The sequence below is a fragment of the Bos indicus x Bos taurus genome, chromosome 7 (genome assembly GCF_003369695.1).
Source record: "Bos indicus x Bos taurus breed Angus x Brahman F1 hybrid chromosome 7, Bos_hybrid_MaternalHap_v2.0, whole genome shotgun sequence".
Taxonomy (NCBI): Eukaryota; Metazoa; Chordata; class Mammalia; order Artiodactyla; family Bovidae; genus Bos; species Bos indicus x Bos taurus.
In genome coordinates, this window is record NC_040082.1 from 109,285,204 (window position 1) to 109,299,909 (window position 14,706).

The window sequence follows — 14,706 nt, forward strand, 5'->3', positions numbered from 1 at the left end:
TGACTTTGGACAGCCTGTATTTTAAGGCTATGTCCCTGCTTTGCTGGAGAATCAGTGTGGTATGTCTTGCTCTGGAACTTATTGGCTCTTGAGTGGAGCTTGGTTTCAGTGTAGGTATGGAGGCTTTTGGATGAGGTCTTGTCAATTAATGTTCCCTGGAGTCAGGAGTTTTCTGGTGTTCTCAAGTTTTGGATTTAAGCCTCCTGCCTCTGGCTTTCAGTCTTATTCTTGCAGTAGCCTCAAGACTTCTCCACCCATACAGCACAGATGATAAAACATCTAGGTTAATGGTGAAAAGATTCTCCATAGCGAGGGACACCTAGAGAGGTTCACAGAGTTACATGGAGAAGAGAAGAGGGAGAAGGGAGATAGAGGTGACCAGGAGGAGAAGAGAGGGTGTCAAAAGGGGAGAGAGCAATTTAGCCAATAATCAATTCCCTATATGCTCTCCACAGTCTGGAACACCCAGAGAGGTTTGTGGAGTTAAATAGAGAAAGGGGAAGGAGGAGATAGAGGTGACCTGGGGGAGGAAAGGGAGAGTCAAAAGGGGAGAGGGTAATCAAGCCAGTAATCACACTCCTAAGTAAAAATGGGTACTGAATATTAGATTCTTAAAGGTACAAAATTGATAGCAAATACCGAAAAGCAAAGATTAAAAATCTAGAGTAGAGGTTAGACTCTCAAAATACAATATTAAAAATACAAAACAAAACCAATCACAAAGATTATAAGTATATATATGTATATGAAATTTGCTTTAAAAATAGGATCTTTTTTTTTTGCAAGGTAATAGTAGGTTATAAAAATAAAAATTAAAGGAGTAATAAAGAACTTAAAAATAAAAAAAATTTAAAAAAAATGATAGTAGTAAAAATATATCTAGGAATTTCTCTGGAGTTGTTGTGGGCAGTGTGGGGTCAGTTCAGTTTCAGAAACTTCCTTGTTCCAGCTTGTACTTCTTCTCAAGGTCTATGCTGCTGCTGCTGCTGCTGCTGCTGCTGCTGCTAAGTCACTTCAGTCGTGTCCAACTCTGTGTGACCCCATGGATGGCAGCCCACCAGGTTCTCCCGTCCCTGGGATTCTCCAGGCAAGAGCACTGGAGTGGGTTGCCATTTCATTCTCCAGTGCATGAAAGTGAAAAGTGAAAGGGAAGTCACTCAGTTGTGTCCAACTCTTCGCGACCCCATAGACTGCAGCCTACCAGGCTCCTCTGTCCATGGGATTTTCCAGGCAAGAGTACTTGAGTAGGGTGCCATCACCTTCTCCATCTCAAGGTCTATAGGCCCCTTCCAATGCTTAGTCAGTGTTAACTACAGACTTTTATTTTGTTGCACCTGTCACTTCCAGAGCACCTGTCACTTCCTCTGCTTACAAGTCTCTTCAGTGTCTGATTTCCGCCCTGACACAAGGGGGTGAAGGTGGTCACTTATTTAGGCTCACTTGTTCAGTTGTGTTGTGAAGAGGGAGGAACACTGCAAACAAATATCGCTGGCATGTGTGGGGAGTGCTTGCAGTGTATGGACCACACTGGGTTTGCCCCAGCTTACAGCGACGTGTGCTTTCCTGGGCTACACTGCTCAGGCTTCAGGTTGCTCTGCAGGGATAGTGTCCAAAGCGGGCACTGCGTTTTGTGCACTTCCCAGGTCTAAGCTGCCCGGGTTCAGGTTCTTGGGTACTCCACAAAGGCACAGACTCGGTTGAGCATACATTTTGTGCCCTTCCCAGCTCCAAGCAGCTCAGGCGACCAGGTGCTTGGTGAGCACACTGTCCCAGGTATCCCGTGTTTCTTAATCACCTCCCCAGTCCCGGCAGCTCAATTTCCCGGGTGCGCCGTGAGAGCACTGTCTCAGGTGTGCTGTGTCTCCTCTGGGGAGCTGATCTCAGGCTGTGATCCTCCTGGCAGATATCAACCGTCCAGGATCCCAGGAAGACTTGGTTAGCAACTGGGAGCCTGCTGTCTCTGGGGCTGAGATTGCCCTTTGCCTTCTGGCTCTGGCTGTCTCATGCCTGCCTGTCTGCCTCTGGTGGAGGGGAGGGGCTGGTCTGCAGCCAGCTAGCTCTCCTTTGGTGTTTGCTCAATCCTTTGTTCTGTGAGAGTACCGGATTGCACTTTAGGTTAGAGCTTTTCACAGGAAACTTCTTTTATTTTTTTCTCTCTCTGGCTATCCCACAGTTTGGGTTGCTATCTCCTGTTAGGTCCCTCAGATTGTCCTGAGTGCATTCAGGCCTGGTCCTTACCCTAAGTATGCAGCCCGCGCCTCCCTGTCCAGCCCCTGCTCGCTGGTGGGGGACATGAGCGTCTGGGCTACTTCTTCACTGGGCGTTGTGGTTAGGCGCGTATTCCGTGGGTTTTTTTTTTTCCTCCTGGTTATGTTTCCCTCTGAGATTCCAAAACTCCCCACAGACCCACCGGTGAGAGGGTTTCCTGCCGTTTGGAAACTTCTCCCTCATGACTCCCTCCCCAGGACGGGTCTCCATCCTTAGCTCTTTTGTCTCTCTTTTGTCTTTTGTATTTTGTCCTACCTCCTTTCGAAGAGAATGGGCTGCTTTTCTGGGTGCCTGGTGTCCACCAGCGTACAGAAATTGTTTTGTGGAAGGTCCTTAGCATTCAAATGATCTTTTGATGAATTTATGGGTGAGAAAGTGGTTTCCCTGTCCTATTTCTCCACCATCTTAGGACCGCCACACCCCCCCCCCCAAGGTTTTTCATTTATAAGTAGTGATGCAAAGCTGTCTTTTTAAGAAATTGTTGTAAAATACACCTAACATAAAATTTATCATCTTAACCATTTTAAGTGCACATTTCAGTGATATCAAATACACTCACATTTTTTTTTTTGGTGCCCAACAGATATATATATATATATATATATGCATGGTACAAGTGACTTTAGCCACTTCTACTACAAGGGGTTTACACTCACATTATTGTGCAACCGTTTTCACCATCCACCTCCAGTCTCTTATCATCTTGTAAAACTGAGACCCTGTACCCATTAAACAATAACGTCCCCCTCCCCCAGCCCCTGGGCCCACCATTCTATTTTCTGTTTCTACCAATTTCACTATTCCACTCATATAAGTGCAACAAATACAGTATTTGTCCTTCTGTGACTAGCTTATATCACTTAGCATAATGTTTTTTAGCATCACAGTAATCCAAGTCTGTCCAAACCACTATTGTCAAAAAAGCTGAAGTTGACTGTTTCTATGAAGACCTACAAGACCTGGAAATAACATCCCCAAAATATGTCCTTTTCATCATAGAGGATTGGAATGCAAAAGTAGGAAGTCAAGAGATACCTGGAGTAACAGGCAAGTTGGTCTTGGAGTACAAAATGAAGAAGGCAAAGGCTAACACAGTTTTGTCAAGAGAACACACTGGTCATAGCAAACAGCCTCATCCAACAAGACAAGAGACAACTCTACACATGGACATCACCAGATGGTCAATAACAAAACCAAATTGATTATATTCTTTGCAGCTGAAGATGAAGAAGCTCTATACAGTCAGCAAAAACAAGACCTGAAGGTGACTGTGGCTCAAATCATCAGCTCCTCATTTCAAAATTCAGGCTTAAGTTCAAAAAAGTAGGGAAAACCAGTTGGCCTTTCAGGTATGACCTAAATAAAATCCTTTATGATTATGCAATTAAGGTGATGAAAAGATTCAAGGGATGAGATCTGGCAGAGAGTGCCTGAAGAACTATGGACAGAGGTTTACAACACTGTACAGGAGGTGGTGACCAAAACCATCCCAAAGAAAAGGAAATGCAGGAAGGCAAAATGGTTGTCTAAGGAGGGTTTAAAAACTAGCTGAGAAAGAAGAGAAGTGAAAGGCAAAGGAGAAAGGAAAAGATATACCCAACTGAATGCAAAGTTCCAGAGAATAGCAAGGAGACATAAGAAAGCCTTCTAATGTGAACAATGCAAAGAAATAGAGGAAAACAGTGGAATGGGAAAGACTGGAAATCTCTTCAAGAAAGTTGGGGATATCAAGGGAACATTTCATGCAAGGAAGGACACAATAAAGAACAGAAGTGGTAAGGATCTAACAGAAGCAGAAGAGATTAAGAAGAGGTGGCAAAAATACACAAAATAACTATACAAGAAAGTCTTAATGACCCAGATAGCTACAATGGTGTGGTCACTTACCTAGAGCCAGACATCCTGGAGTATGAAGTCAAGTGGACCTTAGGAAGCATTACTATGAACAAAGCTAGTGGAGGTGGTGGAATTTCAGCTGAGATTTAAAATCCTAAAAGATGCTGCTGTTAAAGTGCTGCACCCAATATGTCAGCAAATTTGGAAAACTCAGCAATGGCCACAGGAATGAAAAAGGTCAGTTTTCATTCCAATCCCAAAGAAGGGCAATGCCAAAGAATGTTCTAACTACTGTACAGTTGCACTCATTACACATACTACCAAAGCTATGCTCTAAATCCTTCAAGCTAGGCTTCAGCACCATGTGAACTGAGAACTTCCAGGTGTACAAGCTGGGTTTAGTAAAGGTAGAGGAACCAGAGGTCAAATTGCCAACATTCACTGGGTCATGGAGAAAGCAAGGGAGTTCTAGAAAACATCTGCTTCGTTGACTGAGCTAAAGACTTTGTGTGGATCACAGTAAACTGTGGAAAATTCTTAAAGTGTTGGGAGTACCAACCATGTTACCTGTCTTTTGAGAAATCAGTATGCAGGTCAAGAAACAACAGATAGAGCCAGACATGAAACAACTGATTGGTTCAAAATTGGGAAATGAGTAGGAAAAGGCTGTATTGTCACCCTGCTTATTTAACTTATATACAGAGTACACCATGCAAAATTCCAGGCTGGATGAATCACAAGCTGGAATCAAGATTGCTGAGAGAATGGCATTAAAACATGTATAATATCATATAAGAAATGAATCACCAGTCCAGGTTGGATGCAGGATACAGGAAGCTTGGGGTTGGTGCACTGGGATGACCCAGAGGGATAGTATAGGGAGGGAGGTGGGAGGGGGGTTCAGGATGGGGAACATGTGTACACCCGTGGCGGATGCATGTTGATGTATGGCAAAAACCACTACAATATTGTAAAGTAAAAAAAAGAAAAAGTGCTGGGAAAAATAGAAGCAACCTCTGATATGCAGATGATACCGTTCTGATGGCAGAAAGTGAAAAGAAACTAAAGAGCCTCTTGATGAGGATGAAAGAGGAAAATGTAAAAGCTGGCTTAAAACTCAACATTCAAAAAACTAAGATCATGGCATCTGTCTCTATCATTTCATGGCAAATAGAAGAGGGAAAAGTGGAAACAGTGACAGATTTTATTTTCTTAGGCTCCAAAATCACTGTGACAGTGACTGCAGCCATGAAATTAAAAGATGCTTCCTCCTTGGAAAGAAAACCGTAACAAACCCAGACAGTGTATTAAAAAGTAGAGACATCACCTTGCCGACAAAGGTCTGTATAATCAAAGCTGTGGTTTTTTCAGTAGTCATGTATGGATGTGAGAATTGGACCATAAAGAAGACTGAGTGCTGAAGAATTGATGCCTTCGAACTGTGGTGCTGGAGAAGACTTTTGAGAGTTCCTTAGATAGCAAGGAGATCAAACCAGTCAGTTATAAAGGAAATTAGTCCTCAATATTCATTGGAAGAACTGATGCTGAAGCTGAAGCTCCAATACTTTGGCTACCTGATGTGAAGAGCCAACTCATTGGTAAAGACCCTGATGCTGTGAAAGATTGAAAGCAAAAGGAGAAGAGGGAAACAGAGGATGAAATGGTTAGATAGCATCAGCAACTCAATGGACATGAGTTTGAGCAAATTCCTGGAGAGCATGAAGGACCAGGAAGCCTGGCATGCTGCAATCCATGGGGTCATGAATAGTGGGACATGACTTAGCATCTAAACAACAAAAATGTCTTTTAGCTTCATCCATGTTGTAGCATGTGTCTTTGAGTCTTTCCTTCTTAAGGATGAATAATATTCCTTTGTATGTATATACCATACTTTGTTTATCAGTTTGTCAATGGCCACTTGAATTGATTCCCATCTTTTGGCTGTTGTGAATGATGCTTCAATGAACATGGAGTACATATACCTCTTTGAGATCCTTATTTTCATTCTTTTGCATGGATATCCAGAATTGGGATTGCTAGGTCATACGGTAGTTCTATTTTTTTTTTAAGGAACTGCTATATTCTTTTCCATGGCATCTATACCATTTTACATTCCCACCAACCATGCACAAGTTTTCCTATTTATCCACACTCACACCAACACTTTGGACAAAATTACCCTTTCAAATGCCTCTTGAGAAACCTATATGCAGGTCAGGAAGCAACAGTTAGAACTGAACATGGAACAACAGACTGGTTTCAAATAGGAGAAGGAGTACGTCAAGGCTGTATACTGTCACCCTGCTTATTTAACTAATATACAGAGTACATCATGAGAAATGCTGGGCTGGAAGAAGCACAAGCTGGAATTAAGATTTTTGGGAGAAATATCAATAACCTAAGATATGCAGATGACACCACCTTTATGGCAGAAAGTGAAGAGGAACTACAGAGCCTCTTGATGAAAGTGAAAGAGGAGAGTGAAAAAGTTGGCTTAAAGCTCAACATTCAGAAAATGAAGATCATGGCATCTGGTCCCATCACTTCATGGGAAATAGATGGGGAAACAGTGTCAGAGTTTAGTTTTTGGGCTCCAAAATCACTGCAGATGGCGATTGCAGCCATGAAATTAAAAGACACTTACTCCTTGGAAGGAAAGTTATGACCAACCTAGATAGCATATTCAAAAGCAGAGACATTACTTTGCCAACAAAGGTCCATCTAGTCAAGGCTATGGTTTTTCCAGTGGTCATGTATGGATGTGAGAGTTGGACTGTGAAGAAGGCTGAGTGTCGAAGAATTGATGCTTTTGAACTGTGGTGTTGGAGAAGACTCTTGAGAGTCCCTTGGACTGCTAGGAGATCCAAGCAGTCCATTCTGAAGGAGATCAGCCCTGGGATTTCTTTAGAAGGAATGATGCTAAAGCTGAAACTCCAGTACTTTGGCCACCTCATGCGAAGAGTTGACTCATTGGAAAAGACTCTGATGCTGGGAGGGATTGGGGGCAGGAGGAGAAGGGGACGACAGAGGATGAGATGACTGGATGGCATCACCGACTCGATAGACATGAGTTTGGGTGAACTCCTGGAGTTGGTGATGGACAGGGAGGCCTGGTGTGCTGCAATTCATGGGGTCGCAAAGAGTCGGACACGACTGAGCGACTGAATTGAACTGAACTGACCCTTTGAAATATTTATTCAAGTGAAAAAAAGAGTGAGTTGATTAAAAGAAGTAAGTTGATTAAAAGCACAAGTGGTACTTGGCTATCACAGATTTTGTGAAGGACACGTTCTGAAGTCTGACTCAGGCCCATGCTGGCCTGGGAATGAGCTGCCCATGAGCCTCCCTCCTCTATGGGGCCGTTTCTCTGACTCTACCACATATAACTCACCCCTGCTTTTGCAATTAGATCCAGGTCACCTGGAAGCCCAAACTGAAATTCTCCTTCTCTGCAGAGATCCAGTGGGCCCAGTTGCCAGCCTTCCAGCTTCAAGTCCTTCAGAACTGCCTTCCCAGGCCTCTGAACAAAGGTATCCTGTGTATACTATATTTGTGGAGATGCTCCAGGGATCCTAGCCCAAGCTGGGTTCCCTGGGCAATGTTGGAAACCTGAAAGGATTGTGAAAAAATCTCAGTCCTCCTCCTCTTCACCCTTCTTCTCTTCCATTCTTTCTTAAATGGCACATGATCCTCTCTGGTCCTAAGAAGACCCCAGTGCTATAATTTATGTGCTCCCTTTTATCACTACCCTGCACTCTCATTCTTTACCCTACAGGCAACCATTGCAATGTTTAATATGTATCTTTGGTGTTCTTGCAAAATGGTGGTGTTATTTTAGTGTATATGCACTTCTTAATTATTAAACAGTAGTGGTTATAGGGGTCATTCTGTTTTTCACTCTCTTAACTCAGCATTATGCTAGAGTTTTTTCCTGTTTCTTACATTTATACATTAAATTTTATATTGAAATACAACATATTTGTACTAAAATGCGAACAAATCTTAGTGTATAGCTCAACAGATGTTTAATAAGTGAAAACACCTTTGTGGCCACCATCAAGATCGGGATAGAGAACATTACTAGCACCCTCAGGAGTTTCCTAGACTTCTTAGTCAGTAGCATCCCACTGTTCTGATTCTGTTACCAGGGATTAGTTTGCCTGTTTTGAACTTTATAGAAATAGAACCGTATAATACGTACTCTTTGGTGTCTGGTTTCTTTTTCCTAAAAGTATGTCTTTGAGATTCTCTTCTTTTTTTGCATTTAGTGAAGTAGTTTACTTTTTCTTTGCAGTATACTATTTCACAGTGGATTTGTTTTGTTGTTGTTGTTGTTGTTGATAGGCATCTGTATTGGTTTCCATTTGGGGCTTTTATGAACACAGCTGTTACGAAGACTCTGTGTCATTTGGTGGGCATGTGTAGGCCTCTCTGAGAGTACACTGTGGAATGGGATGGCTGCACCATAGGGTAAGCGTGTATTTAGCTTTGGTCGATACTAGCACTATTTTTCTAAGCTTCTCTCAATTTCCCTCATTCTTAGTCTCAGCTTCTTTTCTGTTTCTCGCCTGGGGCTCTGTCCCTTCAAGGTCTTGGTCAATGTCAGCTTCCCCTGCTGTTGCTGCTGAGTATCACATGCTCCCCCTGCTAAACTGTGGCCATGGGTGAGATGATTGTGGAAACCTAGTGTAATCCCCATGGGACAGACCATCCTGGAGAAGCTGTTCACAATGCGTTCCTCATCGATCCTAAATCCCAAGAGATGCAGCAGATGAAGAGCCCTGTGGAGACATTAAGACTGTACAAGACACAATTCTGGATACTGTCTGAGCATTTTTACATTCACATCACATTTGCTACCTCCTCCTTTTGGAAGACCCAGTGACGTGCCAGGCTCCTTTCCAGAGGGCAGGCGGGACAAGCCCTGTTTTCCCAGAGTGTAGCCTCTGGGTTACTTGGATCAGCACACAGAAAGGGCAAGTGCAAAGAACAGTTTTGATTTAACAATTAAATGTTCATTTTAACATTACCTTCTTTTTTATAGCAAGTGATTTCACTTTCGATGGTAGTAATATCACCTGTCTTTAAAAACTGAGGTATCTTAGAGAAGAGTATTTAACAAAAAACAGGAGAATTCCCTGGTGGTCCAGTGGTTAGGACTTTGTGCTTCCTCTGCAGGGGGCATGGGTTCAGTGTCTGAGCAAGGAACTAGGATTTGGCGAACCTCTCAGCTCGGGGGGAGAAAATATAAGGTAGAACAAGGATGTGATGTAAAAGTGATGTGCAAAAATCAAAGTGAGGGAAATGCTGACAAAAGAGAAGGGGCTTCAGAGACAGACAGGCACAGGGACTTGTGCAGGATTCGCATAGCTGCCTAGGTGAGGACTGCAGCTCTGCCCTCCTTACAAGCATTAATCAGAACAGACTGTCCTGAATGGACAGTTCCTTGGCTGGTCAGTGTCCTGCATTCTCAGGCACCCAGAGCCCCACTGCTAGCAGGGACACAAGGTAACAGCATTTTATTTAGAAAAATGTTAACTATATTTATGTTGGTAGTCCAAAACTCTTAATCTTTCTTAACTAAAGACTTCAAGTTATAAGACAAAGTTGGGAGTTGGCACAGTGAAGCCCTTGTATATCATCACTTGGGTTCAACCTTTTTAAACATTTGTTTACTTTATCTATTGCTTTTATTTTAAAATTGTTTTTCTGATCCTTTGGCCTGTTCTTCTATATTACTATGACCAAAACATTAAGTAGTAATTCTGTAAAATAATCCATATCTTACCCTATTCAAATGTTCCCAAGCATCCAAAAATGCCACCCCACCCCACTGTTTTCTTTGAATGGGATCCAATGAAGTTTCTGCACTGGGTTTGATTATGTCTTTTACTAAAATTCAGGCTTTTAGGTTACAGGCCCAGTTCCAGCAGATCATAAGAAACAGAAGACTGTCCTGCAGACCTGAGCTTGTATCCTACCCGAGATACACCACTTGGAGTTCGCCAGAAAATGCATTGCATTTTCTGTGATCGTCTTGTCAATAGTGTGAATACTGTTGTGTCATACTTTTATGTGTAGACACTTAAATTATACCACAGTGACTGCAACTTTCCTCATTTTTAGCATACCAGAAACCTCAAAAAAATGGAAGTGACCCAGGGTCCTCTCACCTCCAAAAGGGCCACCAGAGGAAGGGAAAGGCTGCCCCTTCTCCCTTTCCTGGTTGGGTGGCATTAGGGAAGTAATGGCAGGACGTGGAGCGAGGAGGCCTGCTACAGTGGAGGTCCTCTGAGCCCAGCAGTGTTCACAGGCCACCTCCATAAGGGTGGGCCTGATGTTGGGCCAAGTGGTTATTGTGAAAATCTCTGTAGACGGAGGACTTTGATGAGAGACAGAATGGCTCAGATTTGCAACCGGCCATGGTCCTGGGCTGGAATTTGATTTTCCTGAGGACTCTCAAATATGGGGATTGTATGCCATTCTGCATATGAGGGAACCAGCTCAGAGAAGTGAGCTTTTTTGCAGTGACCTTGCCCCCGGTGGTAATGAGGTGATATCCCTGGGTGGAGCCCAGTCCTGGCTGGCTCCACGACCCTCACTCATTTCACTCCTGCAGGTCAGTGCCAGGTTAAGGATTCAGACAATGCCTGGATTTGATTGAACTTGGCCCAGGCCAGGAAGCCAGAGGCTCTCTCCAGGAATTTGGGTGGGGCCTGGGGCCAATGCTGAGTGGGCACAGGCTGCTGGAGTGGGAGCTTTTTAGCAGAATCGAAGGCATCGCCAAGTCCTTTGTCAAGATTCATTTAGTCAGAGTGATGAACGACTGTGCCAGCAGGAGCTAAGAAAGGAGACGCCTGCTGGGCTAAGCTTGTTTGGGAAGAGCAGCCCTCGCGTCTGCTGGTCCTTAGGCTGGCCTTGGGCGGTGGTCCCTGGAATTCCTAGGGTCCCCTGCCACAGTGCTTTGCTGTATCTGGAAGGGCTCTCTGTTCACAGGCTGGAGAGATGTGTACAGAGAGGGTTTTAGAAAGCTGTCTGGTGAAGGCAAGGCAGCAGGACCAGTCTCAGAAAGGACAGCACCCAGCGGCCCTGGAGACCTGGGCAGTGGGAATAGAGTTGGTGGCTTCATCAAGGCACAGCTGTTGGACGAAGTTAACATTGCATTCCTCAGGGAATCAAGCATCTGACTTGTCTAGAATCACTTGATCCTAGAAACGCAAGGTGGCTTTATGTCAGTCTGCTGAGGGAACATGACTGGGGGAGAAATAGCCCCCAGAGTGGCATAGCCCAGCGCCACTGGAGACAAGGAGACAAGGTACAGGAGGCACAGCCACACACAGGAGACAGGGCGGCTCTGTCTGCCACAGGAAAACCACACAGGCTTGTCCCATTTCCTGCCCGGTGGATGCCGCTGGTCTCTTCCAGAAGCAGAGGTGCAGTTCGGAGTCCGTCTCTTCACGCGTCATCCAGCTGGAGGCCATGCTGCTTCCTTTTTTTTTTTTTTTTGGTGATTGGCTGCAAGACTAGTATTAGAGTCTCATCAGCTTTTCTCTGACCTGAGGATTTAGGTGGAGTGAGTGAGTGAAGTCGCTCAGTCGTGTCTGACTCTTTGTGACCCCATGGACTGTAGCCCACCAGGCTCCTCTGTCCATGGAATTTTCCAGGCAAGAGTACTGGAGTGGGTTGCCATTTCCTTCTCCAGGGGATCTTCCCAACCCAGGGATTGAACCCAGGTCTCCCGCACTGCAGGCAGACGCTTTACCATCTGAGCCACCAGGGAAGCCCAAAGGTGGAGTAGCGGAAGCAGACTGTCAGCCCAGAGCTGACACCAGCCCTTCACGCTACTTTTAAACCAACAGGAAACACAAGAAAACTAAAACTATGTACACAAGGATGTTTATTGCAGGATTTATTATAGGGGAAAAAGTTGGAAATACACTCATTTATTTATTAAGCAAGTTATGGTACAAATTTGAGGATGACTATGTAGCTATTACAATATCGAACAAGTTGTAGTAATGGGATGAACACTTATGATGTAATGTTGAGTCCAGACACAGAATACGAAATAAATCTCTAGTGGTCACTCTGTAGACTAAGTCCATATATGCAAACATGGCCAAGAAGGAAAGTTTAGTTCAGTCCAGTTCAGTTCCTCAGTCATGTCCGACTCTTTGTGACCCCATGGACTGCAGCATGCTATGCCTCCCTGTCCATCAACAACTCCCAGAGTTTACTCAAACTCATGTCCATCGAGTTGGTGATGCCATCCAGCCATCTCATCCTCTGGCGTCCCCTTCTCCTCCTGCCTTCAATCTTCCCAGCATCAGGGTCTTTTCCAATGAGTCAACTCTTTGCATCAGGTGGCCAAAGTATTGGAGTTTCAACTTCAACTTCAATTGAACACCCAGGACTGATCTTTAGGATGGACTGGTTGGATCTCACGTCCAACGGACTCTCAAGAGTCTTCTATAACACCACAGTTCAAAAGCATCAATTCTTTGGCGCTCAGCTTTAGCAAAGTGAAAATAATTTGATTTATTTGGGAGGATTATGGGTAATTGTTTTTACTTTACATTTTTTCTGTTTTCAAAACATTGTGTTCTTCTTGCGATTATAAAAAAGCTATCTCTTATGACCCATCATGAGACCACTGAGGAACCTATGAGAAGAAGGAGGATTGTGGAGCCAAGTTTAAGGAGATTGTACAAAGTTGGGCTGGTGGAATTGTGGGCTGGTGGCCCCCAGTGACCCTCAGTCAAATTCTCCTACACAGGCTTAATATTGTCCAAATAGTTAATGATTCTTTACCCAGCTCTTAAAAATAGACATAACTTTGGTCTATTGACTCTGCATCTTTACTGAAGATAAATCTTACATGATTGCACCACACGGTATATGAATACAAGCTATATTCCTATAAGTCCTTATTCAAGAATTGTGCCAGTTTGGTTTTTAATGTTGTTGCTGAAGGCGGAGTGGATCAGCTCATTACCCTGCTGGAGTCACAATTGAATGTCCTTCCTGCCAATCATTTTTTGTCCTGGGAAAAGTTACCAATAGGTGGAGAACACATCTGCCAGTGAAGCGTATGCCCCATTGTGGGTAAGAACCTCCTAGGAAAGTTTGGGGTGGGGCATTGGATCAGATCCTATTGGTAGAGGATGAAGACCCATGGGGTATGCCAGGAGACTGCACACCAGCTTGAAGAATGAGTGGCAGGTGCTGTGAGTTATTATAACTCAGTTATATTATAACCGAGTTATTATAACTCAGTGGTTATTCCAGCCCCTCCCATCTTACCTGATTCCACTGTAGGGGCTATAGGAGGTAAAAACTCAGTTTTCCTGTACAGACATCCATCCATTCATTCATCCATTCACTCATTCATTCAGGTTCCTCATTGAGCAGCAGTTCTAAGAATTTGGAATATATAAGCGAATAAGGATCCCCTCCCTCAGGACACATTCTAGCCAAGATGCATTTCTGGCTAGTGTCTTGGGAGGGAAGGTTTGCCACATCTTACCCTTTTTTCTGCCTACATGGGATCATGAGGACGGAAACAATACAGTGAAGGTGGTGGAGAAGCAAGGGTAAAGGGGCCTGGGTCCTTCTGTACTCTTTCGTGCTCATTTGTTTAAAATGCTGTGTAGAAGACTTCCCATTATTTGTATCTGAAAGCAGCCCTGACTGATATAAACAGAGAAAGTGGGGGCACAGAAAATCTCTATGCCTGGCCTCTGGGTGTCTTAACATCTGAAGATAAATCTTCCCTGCTCTGTTCATTTTAGAAGATGCTCATATTAGGTCTCCTGACTGAAGGCGCTCATCTGTGAGAATGAAGGAGTGGGGACTTTGGGAGAGGGGAGTGGGGGGGCCCAGAAACAGACTGGTGGCCCTGTGGGTATGGGGTGGTGTGTACTAACGGGCCATTCTAGTTGCAATACCAGAAATCTAGCTCAATGTGGAGGAGATTTTTTGTGACCGCTTATGAAAAGTCTGGGCATGGTGTAAGCTTAGGCACCAGTGAATCAAGAGGTCAGATGATGTCATCAGAGCTGGGCTCTGGTGACGCTCTCTCAGCCTTTCTCTCTTCTTTGTTGCCTTCATTCATTCTCAAGTAAGCTCTCTCCATGTGGCTGTGAGATGAGCTCAAGCAGGCCCAGGGGGGTACATTCTGTTCTTTCAGAATCCTAGAAGAGCATAGCAGGAGAGAAAGTGCTTTTCTTTCTCAATGGACTTTCCATTCAACATTCTGAGTCTTATTGGTTTGTCTTTATGAGTTCACCACCAAGATGACCATTATGACCAAATGGATAAATGCTCTGACTGGCCAAACCTTACCACATGCTCATGCAGGGAGGCAGACATGGAATCCCCTTGACCCAGCCCCATAGACTGAGGATGGAGGGTATGGTATAGTAAAAATAAGTACTTGGTATTTGTCCCTGGTTCCTGTCACATAGCCACTAAAACCACTGCCATCTACAGAGTGATAGTGTCTTTTGTGTGCTAAGGAGATGAGATGGCTGGGGGTCCTTAGATAGCTTTAGGAATAGAGGCTGATTGCCAGAAAGACCAAGGCATGATTAGAGGATTGGG